The 18105-nt window shown below is 44.4% G+C and overlaps 1 pseudogene; it reads right to left on the bottom strand.

The window, feature by feature from the left end:
• Positions 1 to 899: 899 nt before the first annotated feature.
• Positions 900 to 17614, bottom strand: LOC148006526 (gamma-aminobutyric acid receptor-associated protein-like 2 pseudogene; annotated as a pseudogene).
• Positions 17615 to 18105: the final 491 nt, after the last annotated feature.

Here is an 18105-nt window from a genome sequence, read left to right as displayed (position 1 = left end):
TAATATTTTGATAATTTGTTCATTCGCTCATTTACTGTTTTCTTCAGACAGAATCTAACCCTGTAGCTCAGGCTGGCCTTAAGTTGTAGAAATCCTCCTGCCTCAGCCTCCTGAGTGCTGGGATTGCAGGTGTATGGCACCATATTCTTCTCCATTGATAATATTTAAAGACCCTTCTTTCTCAATATCTTTTTAAAAAATAAGATCAAATTTTAAAGGACAATTGATAGCCTGATCCTTAATTCCATATATATAGGTACCTTTTCATGGTAATCAATGTCAATTTCTTATGAGTAGTCACAATTTCAGTTAACCAATGCTTTCTCGACCTTTATTTTGCTTGTGACTCTTCATTATGTAATTAACTTGGTATCCAAATATTTGTGGAATTTTTACACGCCTGTCATCATCCAGGGAAATTGCTTGATTTTTTCTTTTTTCTTTTTCTTTTTTGCCTTTATACAGAGGCTTTATTGTTAATTATTTACCTTAATAGTCTCAGAAAGAAGAACAGATTAACTCAGTCCAACACGATTTGCAGTTGGCAGAATCTAGTGAAGCAGTGTTCTGATCACTAAGGATTTGGGGCCTATAGTACCTGGTGGTCTAACACTTCAAACACAATCCAGGACAGTGCAGCATCCCTCCTGTCACTTTGAAACCACACCTACCTCCCTTCATTATGAAATATCTTCATTAACTATGATTCCCAGGACAGGTTGCCTGGAGCATATAGCCCTGAGGACAGTGCACAAAAAGAAAACTGAAAGAAAAACTCGGATGATAATTTACTGATCTAAGGAAACAAAACCTTCCACTCTAGTATGAAATAAACCCAGTTACAAATGCACTGGTAGGTCTGTGTGAAGGCTCTGGCAGAGTAACTGAGGGCAGCCAGTTATTTACAGGATACACAGGCAGGAAGGGTGCACCCAGCCCAGCAAGGGCTCAGAAGCCAAACGTGTGCTCTCCACTGTAGGCCACATACAAGAATCCACTTCATCTTTTCCCTTCTCATAAAGCTGTCCCACAGTTAGGCTGGACTGTGGGACTGTCTTGTCCACAGACAAGAAGACGGCCTTCTCGGAAGGAAGCCGGATCCTTTTCCTGATGATCCACATGAACTGAGCCACAGTGATGTCAGATGGGACCAAGAACTTCCTCTTGTCAATGTCAACAATCTGAGAGCCGAAGACATTTTCCGCGATCACCGGAAGCTGGTCAGGTACTTCTCTCTGATCTTCTCAGATTCCACGCATCTGTGTTCCAGCGAGGGGTCCTCCTTAAACCGCTTGATTTTTCAATATCTAACATACAACAGTGGTCCTTACTCGGTAACTAACAGTAAGGTTCTTTGCAGACATATGGCCAAGAAACTTGAATAATGTTCCAAGGGGTGCACACACGAAATAACAACTCAAAAATGCAGAATTGTTCATTCACATCAGAAAAGAATTTGTCAAGTTTCACTTATTATCAGCTATCTATCTGGAAGGCTTCATGGGAATTAGGGAGATATGTCTATGGATTCCCAATGCCCCATGATTGATTGATTGATTGATTGATTGATTTTCATTTTAGTTTGTTTACTGGAGATTGTTCCCATGAACTTTTGCACATACACTCTATCACTGCGCCATGTTCCCAGACCCACTAACCTAACCAGGCATTCCTAGTCACCCATGCCTATGACTCCAGCACTTGGTTGCTAAGGCAGGAAGATCACTAACTCAAGGATAGATTGGGCTACATGTCGAGGTACCATCTCAAACAAAACAAGCAAACAAATAAGAAACCATCGTGTTCTGTTGTAAGTGTAGAGAGCCAATGGAGTTCATCGCTCTTATCTACGATGCTACCCTCTGGCCAAGAATGCAGGCAGGTCAAGGTATGACGCCAAGGCAGTTCCATACACCCAGAAATCAGAAGTGAGTCGGCTGGGAAGATGTTACCAGTTGGAAGGCCCCACAGGCCAGGGCTAGAGAAAGGAAACCCCAATAGACTGCTCTGCGATTAAACAGAACAGAGCCAAAGCCTGGCTGCTTTTGTGCTGGGTCAGCCTGTGTCTCCATGCCAGCAGCCCACACCAATCCATTCCACCCTCAAACCTGATGTTCTCCTTGGTTACAAGCCGGTGATTTTCAAAAAGACTTTTCTGTTTCTTTTTCGGCCGTAGCAACCTGCTCTTTTAAATAGCTTCTTTATCTGGTGCAGTAATTACGGTCTGTGACTAACTGCTGCAGTTCATAAACACGGGGTTTACCGTTAGGGTCAGTAGTTCTCGGTCTTGTCTGAATGGCAACTCCCCCAGCTGAGCTCAGCACTGAGCAAGGCACCTCTCCCTCAGCACTGGGCTGGTTCTCCCTGGTGCGATTCACTGTGGGAGGGTTCCAGTTGTCTGTTATAAAAAGAGGTCACATTTTTATTAAAATTGAAGTCTAATACCAAAACACGCTTCAGGAGATTGTTGCCTGAACATTTTAATTTTCCCTTAAACTTCTTTTCATGGTCCAAATGATCGGCAGTGTGCACATTGTTTCTTGTATATTCAGGAAGAGAGGGGAAAAAATGCCTTTTCAAAAAGTAGTTCATAGGAGCTGGTGCGATGGCTCAGATGGTAAAGACATTTACAGTGCAAGCTGAGCAGCATAACATGAGTGCCATCCCAGGAACCACACGGCGGAAGGAGAGAACTGGTTCCCCAGAGATGTCCTCTGACTTCCATGCGGGTGACGTGGCACGCGTGCCCTCCCTCCATTCTCACAATAAAGACTATGATTTTTTTTTTTCAAAACAGGGTTTCTTTGTGTAGCCCAGCTGTCCTAGAAATCTCGCTGTAGACCATGCTGGCCTTGAACTCATGGAGCTCTGCCCGCCTCTGCCTCTCAAGTGCTGGGATTAAAGGCGTGCACCACTATGTTTGGCCCAAGTATAAAACTTTTAAAAGAAAATGTCATAGAAAATCTTTGGGATCTAAGTTTGGGATTTCTTAGACAATATCAAAAGTACAACCCACATGTACAAAAGGAACAATTGGTAAAATAAACTTCACAAAAAAGTTTTTTTTTAATTCCCCGAGGAAGTCTCTGCTGAAAGGGACAGATGGAGAGATGACCAGCTGGATGGGGAAATCTCTGCACACCATACGTCCTGACGAAGACTAGAATCAATTTTGTGTTTATGTAATTCTCAGAATTTGATATTGAAAACAATAAAGTTAGAAGGAGAAAAAATACAGAATAAAAACTAAGCCAATGCGAAGTTTGTCGGCAGCTTCCGCCGGTGAGAAATGGAAAGATCACTATGTCTCCATTAGAATGGGGGAAGCAAAATTGTAGGGGTGTCCAGTTGTAGAAGACTGAGTCAGCAGGATGGAGACTCCCAAGCCAGCCTAGGCTACCCAGCAAGATCACATCATTGAGTCCCCTCCCCAAAACGATGGCGAGAACACAGAGAGCCGGATCATTGCTGTGTCGCTGTTGAGACCTTAAATCAGTGGTTCACAATCTGTGGGCTCTAGAGGGCTGAGTGAACCGTTTACTGGGATCATCTAAGACCATCAGAAACCACAAATATTTATATTACAATTCGTAACAGTAGCAAAATTACAGTTATGAAGTAGCAACAAAAATAATTGTATGGTTGGGGGTCACCACAGCATGAGGAATTGTATTAAAGGATCACAACATTAGGAAGGTTGGGAATCACTGCATTAAATGGTCTAGCCTCTCTGAAGCTAGTTTGGTACTCTCTTAAAAACTGAGCATATACCCTATCCATGGTAGGACTCTGCAATTGTATTTGTCTTTTATCCCAGAGTAATGAAAGCTCCTATCTACACAAACATCTGTCCACCAGTGCTAATGGCAGCAGGACATCCTGCTGACTGGAAACAGCTGATCTCAAAGTCAAATATTTTATGATTTTATTTACATAGTTATGAACAGCCTACAGATAGCAGCATGGCAGAAATGGAGAAATTCAGCAGTTGCCATTGGTTAAGATTGGTAGGTGGAGGTATGAATTAAAGACCCAGAGGAAAGAGAGCTTCTAGAGGAAGAAATGGCTGTGATTCTTTGTTTCAGTACTAACAAGTCTCTCAGGGTTAGAATAGCAAACACTGATTGTATCAATGTCAACTTCCTGGATTCCATTTGGACACAGTAATGTAAGATTATAACCACCGAGGGGAAACCCAGTACTAGGACCTGGCCTACTATCTTTGCAACTTCCTGCGTATAGCTAATGCTTTTTAAAACAAAAAGCCTTTTGAAAAAGCAATTTATGCTGTGTAGAAAATTATAGAAGATGGGGAAAAATATAAAATTGCTATTTTTAACATTTGGAACCTTTGGTGTTTGTTTTAGGATATTGGAAGTTATTGCTTAATTTCTGGTTTTGCTCCTCTCCCCAAGACATACTTGACATAACATAAACTGTTGCTTTAAATTTTTTTCTATTATGATTTTGTGCATGCTTGTGCAGAAGTCAGTTAACTGTGGGGTAGATCTTTTTTTCCCCTTGAGAAATGAGCTGTACCTTGAGTGTCTCTCTTCTCTATGTTTATACAGAATATTATAGCACCAGGAGCTCATCTGTTTCTAACAACCATGATTTTCTCTCCCTACTGGCACAGGTAGACCATGCTGACTGCCTGCACCCTCAACCTGGGGAGCCTTTATGGTGTGCCAAGATTGGAGCCATCACATTTGCATCCTTAAATCCCACAGACATTCCATCAAGAGACATACTTAGCCTTCTCACAAGTGAAAACAGATTCAGGAGAGCAGGCTCTCAGAGTTTCAGTATCCATTCTGAGATTGTATCTCTGTCATGTAACAGTTTCCTCAAGATTGAAACATTCCATCCTTCAGGGAAGCTCAGAAGGTAAAGAACTCAAAAAAGCTTCAGGAAGTCCCTGAAACTGACCAGATTCACTAGGCTCCTCCCTACCAGATTAAACAATAAAATGGAGAGTAGAGGAGGCTGAGACCAGACAAGCTAGCTGCCTGGAAGAAGCAGAAACCCCCTGAGCTATTTGGAGAGGCTTAGACCAGAGTGTCTTGGTCTAAAAGAAAGCACATTCTTCACTCTGTTGAGCTGCCTGCAGGCTGTGCAGTGTGTTCTAGGTCCCAGCTTTGTGAGCTGTCACCCATGCTGGGGTGGGCTTTGTTGATGCAACTGTCTGTGAGTCATTTCTGCTCCTAATCCACACTCCTGTAGGTAAGCCCAATAAAACTCATTGGTTGACCAAGTTAGACTTTGATGGTATCTGTACTTTGGTCTGTCATAGGCTCCCTATCTGGGGTGAGTAGACTTGTTTTTCATCTTCCCAGGAAAACTTTTGCAACATAACAATCACCCTGACTGGCAGGGACAGGATTTACCAGTGAAGTACTCCAAGCATAGACCAGCCAGCCTTCCTATGATTGCATCTAGGCTCCCTTTTGATTATCTGTTTAACTTTGGTTTTAGTTTCCTCATCTTTAAAATGGGCATAGAATAAATAAAAGCAGCCTCTTAAAGTTGCTTTTAAAGACCATGAAAGATGATTTCTGTAAATCTGAGAACTATTCTACTTGAGGTATGGTGAAGGGCCTGTTGACTGTCCTCATGATTTTGTAAGTATGTTGCTTTAAGAAAAGGAATATACTGTGGTTTGATGTGAAATGTTCCCATAGCTATATACATTTGAATAGTTGGCTTGCTTTGGAATCTTTTGGGAGGCAGAGCCTTGTTAGTGCATCTCTGAGAGAGTTCCTTGAGTTTCTAGAATCCAGCTACACTTTCTGTTCACCCTCTTCTTTCTTTCATCTGCTTCCCAGATGCAGGTACAACGTGGCCAGTAGACCCCAGCTCCTGTGCTGTTCCTTCCCCACCATGATGGGCTGTATCCCCTTGAACTGCAAATAAACCCTTCCTCCCTTAAGCGACTTCTTGTCGTGTATTTTGTCACATCATTAAGAAAAGAAGCTAAGGCTACACCATTCACCTACCTTGGGGTTCTGCCAGCAAGGTTATCACTAGATGAGCTCCCCTGATCATGGTCCATCACAACTGTGAGCCACAATAAGGCCATTTTCATAAAACCCTCTCCATTGTGCTACCATCTTTGGTAGTAGAAGATGAGTAGGGGCTCAGTAGGCCATCCTCACCAATAGGAAAACAGACCATGTATTTTGGATACAGCATGTATAGTCTACAGGGAAAATAAGAGCAGCCACACGCCTTCCTACAGATGTCTGTCATCATGTAAAATTCACAAAACTGAGTCTCCACTCACAGTTGAACTGACAAAATGTGCTGTGTCTATACCACTCAATAGCCTGGGATTAAAAAGAGACAAAGAGCTAAGGTATGAGTCACATAGATGACTGGGAATAGCATACAAAGTGAGGGTAGCCACTCACAGGTTTGGATACAGTGTGGTTCCATTCACCTCAAAGCTGAGCACGAGAGGTAGTAATGAAGGTTCACGGCTGATGGTCCAGACTACAGTCCAATTCTCTACATATGAGCCACACTGCCCCCAAACCATGTCATTTTGTCAGAGACCTGCAGGTCACCTCCCTGCAGATAATTGTGTCCTTAGAATAAGTCTGAATATCCTGCTTCTGTGTACTATGAAGATGAAGAGGGTAGACGTGGGTAGGTTTTGGGTTCTGGCTTGATGAAAATTCGGTCAGAATACACCGTAGACTCAAAATGACTAGGAATGGCTGCCCCTGCAGATGTATGAACAGACACACATTGAAGTAGGATGCCAGCCATTCAACTGAATTTACCTCAATCTTTAAGCTCGTGCCTCTAAGTTATCACAAGGATTATGGAACATTTGTCCTAGAAGGCTAAAAGGACAGGAGCAGGGAGCCCATCAACTTTGGTTATTTCATGATCCTGTTAGAGAATTTGAAGGGGTCCAAACTCTGGTTCTTCTCTGGGATTGTGTGTGTGTGTGTGTGTGTGTGTGTGTGAGAGAGAGACAGAGAGAGAGAGAGAGAGAGAGAGACAGAGACAGAGAGACAGAGAGAGACAGAGACAGACAGACAGACAGAGAGACAGAGACAGAGACAGAGAGACAGACAGAGACAGAGAGACAGATAGAGACAGGCAGACAGACAGACCCACAGAAGAAAGAGAATTTGTACACATGAATGCAGTGCTCTTGGAGCCCAGATGAGGGTGTCAGATTCCCCTGGAGCTGGTTACAGGCAGGTGAGCCACCTATGTGAACGCCAGGAGCTGACCTTGCACTTAGAACATTCACAGCATTAACCACTGAACCAGCTCTCCAGCTACTTGGTGAATTTTTTTATGCTGTAAACCAAACAAAAATCTTAGATGTCTTTTAAGCAATTCAGAGGCCAGGCCTCTGTGAAGATCTTGGGCTTCACGTGAGCAACCTTAACCCTTTTGTTGTACCCTGAATATTTCTGCAAATGCGTTTAAAACAAGAGGCAAACTTTAGAATGCCGTGGCAAATTGAGCGGCACTCTGAGAGCAGATTAAAGTTGTTTGAAATGCTTCAAAGAAAAGGAAAACTTTAATCCGCCGAAGGCCTCCATCAAATCCATATTCCTTAATTTCAGAAAAATTCCCAAGTCATTTAAAGGCCCAAATATCATTTTACACTTTGGAAAGAAGTAACAGAGAACCTTCTAATGTTTTTCCAACATCCTTCCTTCCTTTAGGGGCTCAGTGAAGCTGAGTCTCCCTTGCCCTAGACTGGCCCAAGTGGATGATGGCCCTCCTGTCTTGGGGATGGGGACAGCCTTCTCTAGGGCTCTGCCTTGAGTTCATGCCTAATGACTACCTGGAGAATTCCTTCAAACTGCTGAGTCAGGCTTTCTCACTGTTATTTCTGGGCGAGATCCGCATGTCTGTCACTGTGTGGAAGAACGCCCAGTCCTTCCAGAATGCAAAGCTGAAGGGGAGAGAGCTTCCAGGGAGAAGACAAACAAGGCAGGCTGCAAGTGAGACTGTGCTTTGGTCACTGACTCCATCAGCTCAGAGGCTAACCCACTTCTTCATCCTTTGCTGCCCACGGAGACACTTAGTTATAGCTAGTGACCCCAGTAGTCACAAGGAAGAAAGTCATGGACCACGGACACGCCCGGTACTGTGCCTGAGACTCCATATGCAGCACCTCTTTAGAGAGCAGTGGGACGGACACCTTGTAAAGAGTTCTGTATTACAATGAGAAAATCAAGGTGTAGACGGGCTAACTAAACTGCCTGTTGTCATAGCTACTTAGTATTTGATCAGGATTCAAACACAGATTTTCTTAAATCAACCTCCCTCCACTCTCTCTGGTGTGTGTGTGTGTGTGTGTGTGTGTGTGTGTGTGTGTGTGTGTGTGTGTGGTGTTTATGGGTGTGCAACTTTTCCAAAGCATAGCAGGAAGGGCCAGACATTGTGGAATTACATTGTAATTAACCCCTTTCCAGGTTCTGGCTAACATGACTGCTCATTTAACCCTTCCCAGTAGGGTTAAATGGTGTGTATACTCCTCTGACCCTGGGAAAACTTTCCTCTCCATTGGCCTCTTAGCTCCTGCTTCCTCCTTCCTCCTTCCTTCTTCCTTCCTCCTGCCTCTGAAGTTCGAAGGTGGTAGGTATATGCTGACTACAGTTTGCCTTGCCTCCAGCCTACCCTAACACAAAATCCACAGAGTTAACAAAGAGAGGAGATTTCAATTGTCATTTGTGTTTGTTGGAGGAGAAGATACAAGAGGGCTTCACCTCGCTGGCTTAGCGCACAACGCCAGAACACTGACCTCAGGCCGCAGCTCCATCACTGATTGCCAGTATTCCTGCTCCAGAGGTGATAGAGTGGCCTTCCTTTTAACGGGGAGATAAAAAACACAGAAGAAACAGCACTCTCCTTCGTGCTCTGAAAAGCTGGCATCCTTCCAGGACAGACTTATGTACTTGGAAGAAAAAAGAGAGAGAGAGAGAGATGGGATTTGGGCCAAGAATGGCCCTACAAATGAGAGAAATATAGAGCAGGCAGCTGGAGCAGAGCAGCCAAGTGGTACCACCAGCTGCAGGCCCATTAATTAACGTTCCCTGGTATGTGGCGGTTCCCGTGACCTTGATTCTTGTTGAATTTACAGAGATAATTTTAACAGAGCCTCTACTTTTCTCACTGGAGTATATTTATCCAAGGAGTACCTTACATATTTCCCCTCATCTCTCCAAGCAGTAAATTTATTCTAATTGCAAAGAGATAGAGTAAAAGCCTGATTGAATGCTTGGCAGTTTATAGAGATTTATTTCTGGGGCTTAAGGGGTTTTTTAGAGTGTGTGACTAGAAGAAGGGTTTGAGGGGAGCTGGGGGAAAGGAGCCTAAGAGAAAATGTAGGTTTAATGAATCTATAAAATGACCCCATTGTAGATAAATGTTACTCCAAAAGAGTTTAAACAGCCTCAGTGAAGACAGTATCCGTGACAGTCAATCTGATGTGAGCTGTCTAGAGCTTCTCTTTGGGTTTCCCTGGGATAGTTGTTAATCTCTGGTCAATGAGGGGGTGTGTGGATGGGGAGTGTGTAGAAAGTGAATTTAACTGCACGTTTTCAAGCACTAACTTACAGGTATGAAAAGAGGCTCAAGGGAACACCTGCCCTGCAAGCTGCTGCCATCTCAGAATCCCAGAAGCTCTGAATCCCAACAGCCTGCCCTCTGTCTCCAGGTTTCTGACCAGCAATGGGGAGTCTTTCAGAGCCTAAGGCTCTCCCAGCTAATGATGAGATAGACGGATGCTTCAACCCTAATGGGGCCTTCTGCTTAAAATAGGCATTGCATGCACACACTACTGAACTTTTCCCTGAAAACCCTCCAGGCTTTTGATCCCAGGAGAGACATTCATCTTTTTTGCAGCTGTTTTGCAAGTTCCGCTGGGGCTGAATTTCAGGACTCCCAACTGTTAAACTGGTTACATTGTAAATCTAGCCACAGTGCTGAAATGGAGACATCTGTCCTGGAGGAAGAGGTGAGATGGAAAAGAGTCTCAAGTAGAAGCTGTTGGGCAGCAAGACCAGAGTGAAGACCCTTAGCCACAAGTCCTTTGATGCGTAGGTCAGTCTTATTTTTAGGACTTGATATGGAGGACCCTTGGAGAAAACTGTTCAGTCTTTTTACCTGAAGTGTGACACTCATACAGAAATGTGAAGCTTAGCCAGTATAGTGTCAGGAGGTGTCAGTGTTTCTTTGGTACCTGAGAGAAAAATCATTATCCTGAGTTGAGTGGGAGCCAGTTCTACGTTACTAATGGACAGAATAAGGTTCAACACATCTGTTTGAAACTTTATATAAATGGAACTAAGAGCTCGTTCTTCTTGCGTTTGCTTCTTTGTCTCCATCTGTAAATGTGAGGCCCTCCCGGCCTGGGTGCCCGGATGCAAGCGTAGCACCTGTTCATTGTAACGCTGGTGTTTGGAGCCACAGTGCTGACAGGCATTCTGGGTGCTTCTAGCTTGGGGGTGTTGCTGGTGAGACTCAGAAGAACATTCTTGGACGTGTGTGAAGGTGCACGTGAGAGTTCAGCATGTCTGTTGAGCAAAAGGTCAAGGCTATCCCTAAATTTAAGGACAAAGTCAGCAAGATTTGCCCCTTGTTCGCTCATTAAACAAACACAAACCAAGAAACTGCTGCTAGGATCAGAGATGGCTGGTACCATAGATATTTTTATGTGTCAAGCTGGCGAAGCCTTAGAAGCCAGATATATGATCAAACATTATCCTAGATACTCCCATGAAGGCATTGAAGATAAAATTAACATTTAACTTAGCAGCCTTTGAGGGAAATGGATCACCCTCCATGACATGGGTGAGCTCATCCAATCAATTGAAGTCTCTAGTAGCAGAAGGACTGACCTCCCCCCAAGAAACAGAATTCTGTCAGCAAGTGCCTTTAGATTTGAGCTGTGTCTCTAGCCGTATGTCTACCGTTCCGATTTAGGATTTGCTAGCCTCTTTAAGTGTGTGAGCCAATTCCTTAATCAGTCTCTCTTCTACTCCCCAGTCAGAGACATGCAGGTGATGATTGGCCGGTAGTACAGAAATGGAAAGTCTCTCATTTAAGCACTGGGATACATTTAAAGGAAATCGTTTTAACTTTCGAATACCCTTGGTAGATGATAGCTTCCTATGACTGGATGTAGGTGATGACCAAAAGTTCATATGAGAAAGAAACCACACACACATACCCTGTGCATTATGTGTGAACACTGAGATGGGCGGGAACTTTAAGAGATAGGGCCCAGTGGGAAGTCTTTAGATCATTCAGTGGTGCATCTTTCAAAGGGGATTGTGGAACCCTAGTGGCTCTGGCCTCCTGTTCTAGGGATGTGACCTCACCCTGTGACAAGTGGTACTGTTGTCCACCATTGGCATCCTCAGCAAGGACCAGCTGATGAGTCATGCTCTTGGTACTCCAGAACTGTGAGTTAAGCAAACCATTTTACTCTCTAAAGTGAGTCTGCCTCAGCTATTTTATCACAGTAATGCAGAATGAACTCAGACATGAATACAGCAAAGACAATACACTGGCTACTCTTAGCCATTCGGCATTTCTTTTTTTTTTTTTTTTTTTTTTGGTTTTTTTTTTTTTTTTTTTTTTTCGGAGCTGGGGACCGAACCCAGGGCCTTCCGCTTCCTAGGTAAGCGCTCTACCACTGAGCTAAATCCCCAGCCCCGCCATTCAGCATTTCTACACAGTCCTGCAGCAGTTCCCAGCCAGTGAACAGAGCACTTTACACCATGCCAAGGACACACTGTGATTCACATTGTTCTACTCTAGCCTCCTGGTCTGATACCATGTTTTTGTTTGGATAAGCAGTTTTGACCCAAGACTAGTATGTGTGATGATAGCAGAACTACTGGAGAGAAATAAAGGAAAATGTGTGTATGCACAAGAGTACATGCATATATGCACATGTGCATGAAAGTGCATGTATGTGCGTGTATGCATATGCATGCCTGTGTGTGTGTGGGTGTGCGCACATACATTGAAACTTAGAATCAGACATTTCAAAGACATGGAAAAGCAGATATGGGGACAGGAGAGTCTTGATATCATGAAGGGTTTCATACATGTCAGAGCAGCTCAGGATTTGACCATCAATTGTATGAACAGGAGCTGGGACAAACTATAGCCATAGAACTGAAGAGTCATTATGATATGGACCAATCCTGGGTCATGTCTCCATGGTGACTATACCAACTGGCTCATGTGGCTGCTGATAAACACAGTGGTGTGATGGCCAGGCCTCTGCTCTGTCCCTGGGTCTTTAGTCTGTCCTCTGTTGCTTCAGCTTCTCCACCACATTTTCCTCTGATGCAAGCTTGGTTCTGCAAGTTAGGCCACAGCAGAATTTGGGCTTAGGGTTGACCTTGAGTTACTGCAGCAGGCACAGCATTGTCAGTGTGCTGCCTAGATCCTCTGTCTTGCCTTGGGCACTGTTAGGGATTAGTTAGGGTTCTCTAAAGGAACAGAACTGATTTATTAGAGTGACTTACAAGCTGTGAGCTGGGTAGTCTAGCAATGCTGTCTCCTGCCGGAAGGCTAAAGATCTGGTAGTTGTTCATCCTACAGGACTGGATGTCTCATCTGGTACCACAGTCCCAGCCTTCCATCTTCATTGTGACCCAAAGACATAGGTTCCAACACCAGTAATGGAACCTGAGGAACAGGATGAACTTGTCATGGAGAATGAGAATAAGCAGGCAAAAAGCAAGAAGTTCTGTGTCCTTTTATGTAGGCTGCTCCCAGAAGCGGTGGCCCAGATTAGGGTGTGTCTACTCACCTCAAATAATCTAGTCAAGCAAATCCTTCATGAGCATGCCCAGCTGCTTGGGGCTTAGTTGTTTCCAGATGCAGTCAAGATGACAGTGAAGATCAGTCATCACATGCCTCACATGTTCACCTCTTTCTGTTTCTCTGCTCGATTTCTCTTGCTGGGCTGCAGGCACCTGCAGCCACAACCAGCACAGGTTAGAAGTCATCAAGTGACTGAGATGAACTTCCTGCACTGACATGGTCCCAAGGTCACAATTAGAGGCCATAGTTCCATGTGATTCTCCAGTGACCAGACTTTCTGACTCCTAGTCCCTAAGACTCTTTGGTCAGAATTGTGCATGGAAGTCTTACTTCCCAGATCAAGGGTTACATGTGCATCCTCTGGTTCATGCAGTTGTTCCTTGAGGTGGGTCAGGGAGAGCTAGTGCTGTGTAGAACATGATTGACAGCTAGAGCCCACCAGGCTTCTCTGTGTCAGGTGCTGTGCTGGACAATGTGGTGCATAAGAAAGCAAAATCCATCTCCCGGCCTTAAGAGGGAGAGGTACAATAATACTTATGAAATGATAACTTGATTTTGCACAAACACTGGAGTCTAATAGTAGCAGAAGAACTGCAGGATGAGGTGCTAAAGAGTGGGAGAGAGAATGAGTGTAGGGAAAACAGGGAAGTGAGAGGATACCTACCACTTCCAGCTTTGGGAGCTTGGCATCCCTTCATGTCCAGCTTTCTTCCAAGGAGGAACAGGGAGGGAGCAGGAAAGAATCCTGGACACTAAGAAGAAGAATAAAAACCTTCTTATTTTCCCCACTGATAAGGAAATTGGTCACAGCTCATGATTTAGAGTAGAGGGAGAGAAGGTTCAGAGAAGGTTAGCAAATGGGAACCAAAACAGAGAGCCAGTGAGAGGAAGATGGCTTTATTCACACACAGCAACTGCACCTGAAGTAACCAGGAGGATATTTAGAAACAATAAACAACTACAGTGTGAGTGAATTTGTGTGAATCTTCTGTTCTCCCAAACCAAATTACCCCTGTCTTCTAAACACTTTTAAGGACTTGTCTTCCTGTAGAAGAAACCCAAGGGCAGGACTATAGTTAAAACATTTAACCATTGTGCCAATCAGAAATGACAATGTTCAGAGACATTAGGGGTTGGCCAGGCTCTTAGCTGACACCAAACCCAACCCATTGTTTGTTGCAGGGAGAAAGTTCCTGCTCCAACTCTGCCCAGAGCAAGGCATGGCCTTGAAGTCTATGTTAGGATAGACTAGGTCTATCCTAGGTCTTGCTCACGCCCCCCGGGGTGACTGCCCCTGGGGATGGTGTTTCAGTCTTGCTTGACACAAGGACACAAGTCCTTGTGCTTCCACTCAGAATTAGATCTCCCATTTTTCTTCAAGAGTTAGCCTTGAAAATGCTTTCTCCATTGGTCAATAAATGCCTGCTATGTGCTTATAAGACTAAGTGATATAACGTGATGGATGCCACAGGATAGCTTTTCAGATTTTTGTAGAATCAAGGTTCCCGTTTCCATTGATTAAATTTGTTCTTTGATTGATTACGTATATGCAGAAAGCCTGTTTAGTTCACTTACTCTTTCCCATCTATCTCCCTCTTGCCTGAAATTGCCCCGTAATCACCTCATGTCTGGAGTTCCTTCCCTACCTTCCTGTCAAGGACAATAAAGGTAGAGATTCAGGGCTGTTGAGTGACTAAATGGGACATTTATACCACCCTCCATGGGGCTCAAGGACTGTCACCGAAGAGGGAGAAGGAAGGAAATACCCCGCTGAAGACACAGAGAAGCACTGAGGAATGCTGTCTTCAGGCCATCGCGAAGCTGTCACAATGGCAATCTCACCACAGCTAGGCTGCCTGCATCAAGACAAGACTGGGCCTGTCAGCAGGTAATGGTGGATTCCAGGGGAGTTGTGGTGCTGAACTCTTGGCTACTGATGGACTCAGAGGAAGAGGCAGTCCTTGTGTCCTTGCCACAGGCTCCAACTGATAGTTCCAACCCCGTGGTCACACAGACGGTCCTGGTAAAACTCCATGGGACTAGTTTGTTGTTGTTGTTGTTTGTTTGTTTGTTTTAGGCTCTCAGCTATACAAGAAATGTCATTATTAGGCCCTATGTGGTGCTACCAGTCTCAAATTCCAACACTCAGGAGGCAGAGGCAGGCTGCTCTCTGTGAGTTCAAGGCTGACCTGGTCTATATAGTGAATTCCAGGACATCCAGGGCTACACAGTGAGGCCCTGCCTTAAAAGACTTATCATTTCTGGCATCCTCCCTTGGCCCTCCCTTTCCATGGCATGGTCCCTCAAGGCTCAACATTTCTTTAAAATGATAATGTGAGTGCTGTGATTAGTTCTTGTTGAACATGCACGTACCAATACTCAGAATGATTAATGCATCTAACTCAAACTTTCTTTTGTTAAATTTACAAATATAAGAGTTGCCCACCTGAGCAATTTTTAGGTCTTGTGCCATAAGATACCAAAGGCAAAACTTTCACAAAGAAAGGTGGCTGCATCTGATATTTTTGCCCGCTTAAAAACTCCATGCCAAGCATTACATAGTATGGATGCCTGGCTGATGTGAAGAGAAAGGGTATTAATTTAATATTTCGGCCAATTGTACTGCTACACCAACTTTCTAACTATCATTCCCAATGAAGACTGACTTGTCCATACTAAATTTTGGCGCACGTGTTGTACGTAAGAATACCCATGCTAGGTGGGAGGCGGTGGCACAGGCCTTTAATCCTAGCACTCAGGAGGCAGAGGCAGGCAGGTATCTATGAGTTTAATGCCAGCCTGGTCTACAGATGGAGTTCTAGGACAGCCAAGATTACACAAAGAAATCCCGTCTCAAAACAAAAACAAAAACACAAACAAAAACACAAACACAAAAGCAAAACAAACAAACAAGAAGGGATATCCATCCTAAAGCTTAGCAACCCTTGAAGACCTCAGTCATTTGGTCTGGTGCCAGACTCTGTGCTTTCTGCTCAGAGCCCTCTTTCCTGATCTAATTAGACCTCAACCCCCACCACATTCCAGCCTGATGACTGCTTTGGATGCCACCTTTGCCAGCCAGTCAGAGCATTCCCCAGAGCATGCCAGGTGTGGCACTGTCTGTTCAAAGGGTGACTAGTTCATAGCAAGGACCCCAGAAACTAACAAGCCTTGAAGACATGAAAAACCAGATCTGGATGGACAGGGTTTTGTTCACTATGATGAAGCTTACATGCAGGGATGGTTTTATAGTTGTACTCCTATAGAGACAAGCTTTGTCATTTGCATGTGGTTATTCTACAGTTTCGAAGCATAGCTTGTCAGCACCTATCCGCAAACCCTTCTCAAAGGGGACAGGAAGAAGCTATCAGTGCTGTGCCAAGGACTCTGGTTTCTGACCACAGATCTTCTGAGTTTTGATTCCATGCATCCGCTTGTTGCTGGATCCCTTCTACTCGAGGAACTTCACAGTCAGCACACATTGAACCAGACATCACCTTCTGCTCTCCATCCCAAGCTACGTGCTCCTCCTGACATTTTAATTAAACTTAGCGGCGCTATTTTACCTGATGGTTACATCCACAACCTTCAGATGGTCTTTGTCTTTCTTTTCCCTTGTCTCCATATCTGGAAGTTGGCGCCTTCTATAATGCCATCCCCAAAGACCTCTTGACACAATCCTTCCCTGTCACCTCCATCCCCAATCTGCTGCTTCAGGATGCCCTGAGCTCTGGCTGGGAACGCCATAATGTAGTTTCTTCAGGTATGTATCTGATCTCTCTGATGTCTGGGTCAGTCTTCCTAGGTTCATTTCAATTCTCTTACTGGAGAGTGGGCTAAGTAAAGGAACAAACTGTTTTGTTCACTTTCATAATCCTAATTCTTAAAGTAGTGCCCAAAAAAAATGCAATAAATACTGGATTGCCCTTCTATCTTCCCCTCCCCCCCAGGAGTTTTCAGGGGCTTTTTATTCTCCACTAAATGGCATTCTCTCCAGGCGTGTAAGGAGCCCTCCATGTTTGGTTGGCATTGAAACCCTGTTCTTCTCATTTGCCATGTGCTGGGAAACACAACCACTTCTGTGACTATTTCCCACACCTTCCAACCCCTTTACTGCTGCATCCTTCTCCCCTGTGGAGTGCACATCCATTAAAGCTCCGCTCACACTTTACTCACTTTCTAAATTGAAAAGCTTGTGAATGATAAGCGTGTGTCAGTTCTACAGTCAGGAAAGCGCTGAGCATTTTCAAATTGGTTTGTTTGGAAACCGTGAATGATAAAAGTTAGTTTTAACCCCCACCAAGCTGGGTCATGATCCATTAAACTGGCATTTTACAATGACAGCGATGGTTGAGCATTATATGATAATTTTAAATGTGTGGTTACCTACAATATGTCAAAACACAGAACTGCTCCTGAGGCTGGGTGAAAAAAGAATGTAGGAGCTGTTGGCAGCGTTCACTGACGTCCCGGCTCCCTTCTTCCTAGGCAAATCCGTGGCCCCGTCACTCTTGCTTTGACCAACCAACAGTCAGCAGAAAAGATACATGTGCTCCTACTTCCAGATAAACGTCTTTCCTGGCCAGTGTGTGAGGAATCTTACCTTCTCTCTCCTGTAACTCAGAGCATGAGTAGGAAACACCTTTACCTCTGAGCTGTAGTTAAAGACTGGGATTGTTTGTTGCTGCAGCGTGTGACCACCGATACGAGCAGAAGGTAGCTTCAAGCAGTACTGATCACGAAATACTGGAAGACCTTGCCAGTTACAAAAGACCGGGATCATTTTTAACTGCATTGTAGTTTGTAACAAAACAGTGTAAGAACAGTCCCTCAAGAAAACCAGCTGAAACCGGAGTGAAGAGCAGAGTGTTAGGGAATTAGGTTGCCCAGAGAGAAAAACTTTCAGAGCAACACATCAGGCCTGAGTGTCTGCAAGGTGGGAAAGGAAGATTCTGAGACTTCCCACTAGGTCAGGCACTCCCAAACAGTTGAAGGGCACCCGTATCTCCCAGCAGAAGTAGAAACATCTTCACAGGTGGAAAACCACAGAGATCCGCCATCCAGACACAGTGTACTAGACCAGCGGTTCTCAACCTATAGGTTGTGACTCACAGAGACCAAATATCAGATAATCTGCACGCGAGACATTTACATTACAATTACATTACAAAACTTCAGGGTTCTTGGGAAAATCGGTCGTGTTGGATGGTGTTTGGCTGGGACAAACACATGAAGGAGCGTTTCATTGAAGAGGACACAGGTGAAAGACTAAGGCAGACTCGTGTC

The sequence above is a fragment of the Rattus norvegicus genome, chromosome 3 (genome assembly GCF_021556685.1).
Source record: "Rattus norvegicus strain SHRSP/BbbUtx chromosome 3, alternate assembly SHRSP_T2T, whole genome shotgun sequence".
In the NCBI taxonomy this organism is placed as follows: domain Eukaryota; kingdom Metazoa; phylum Chordata; class Mammalia; order Rodentia; family Muridae; genus Rattus; species Rattus norvegicus.
The sequence above is the reverse complement of the archived record's forward strand: the minus strand, read 5'-3'. Positions and strand labels throughout refer to the sequence as shown.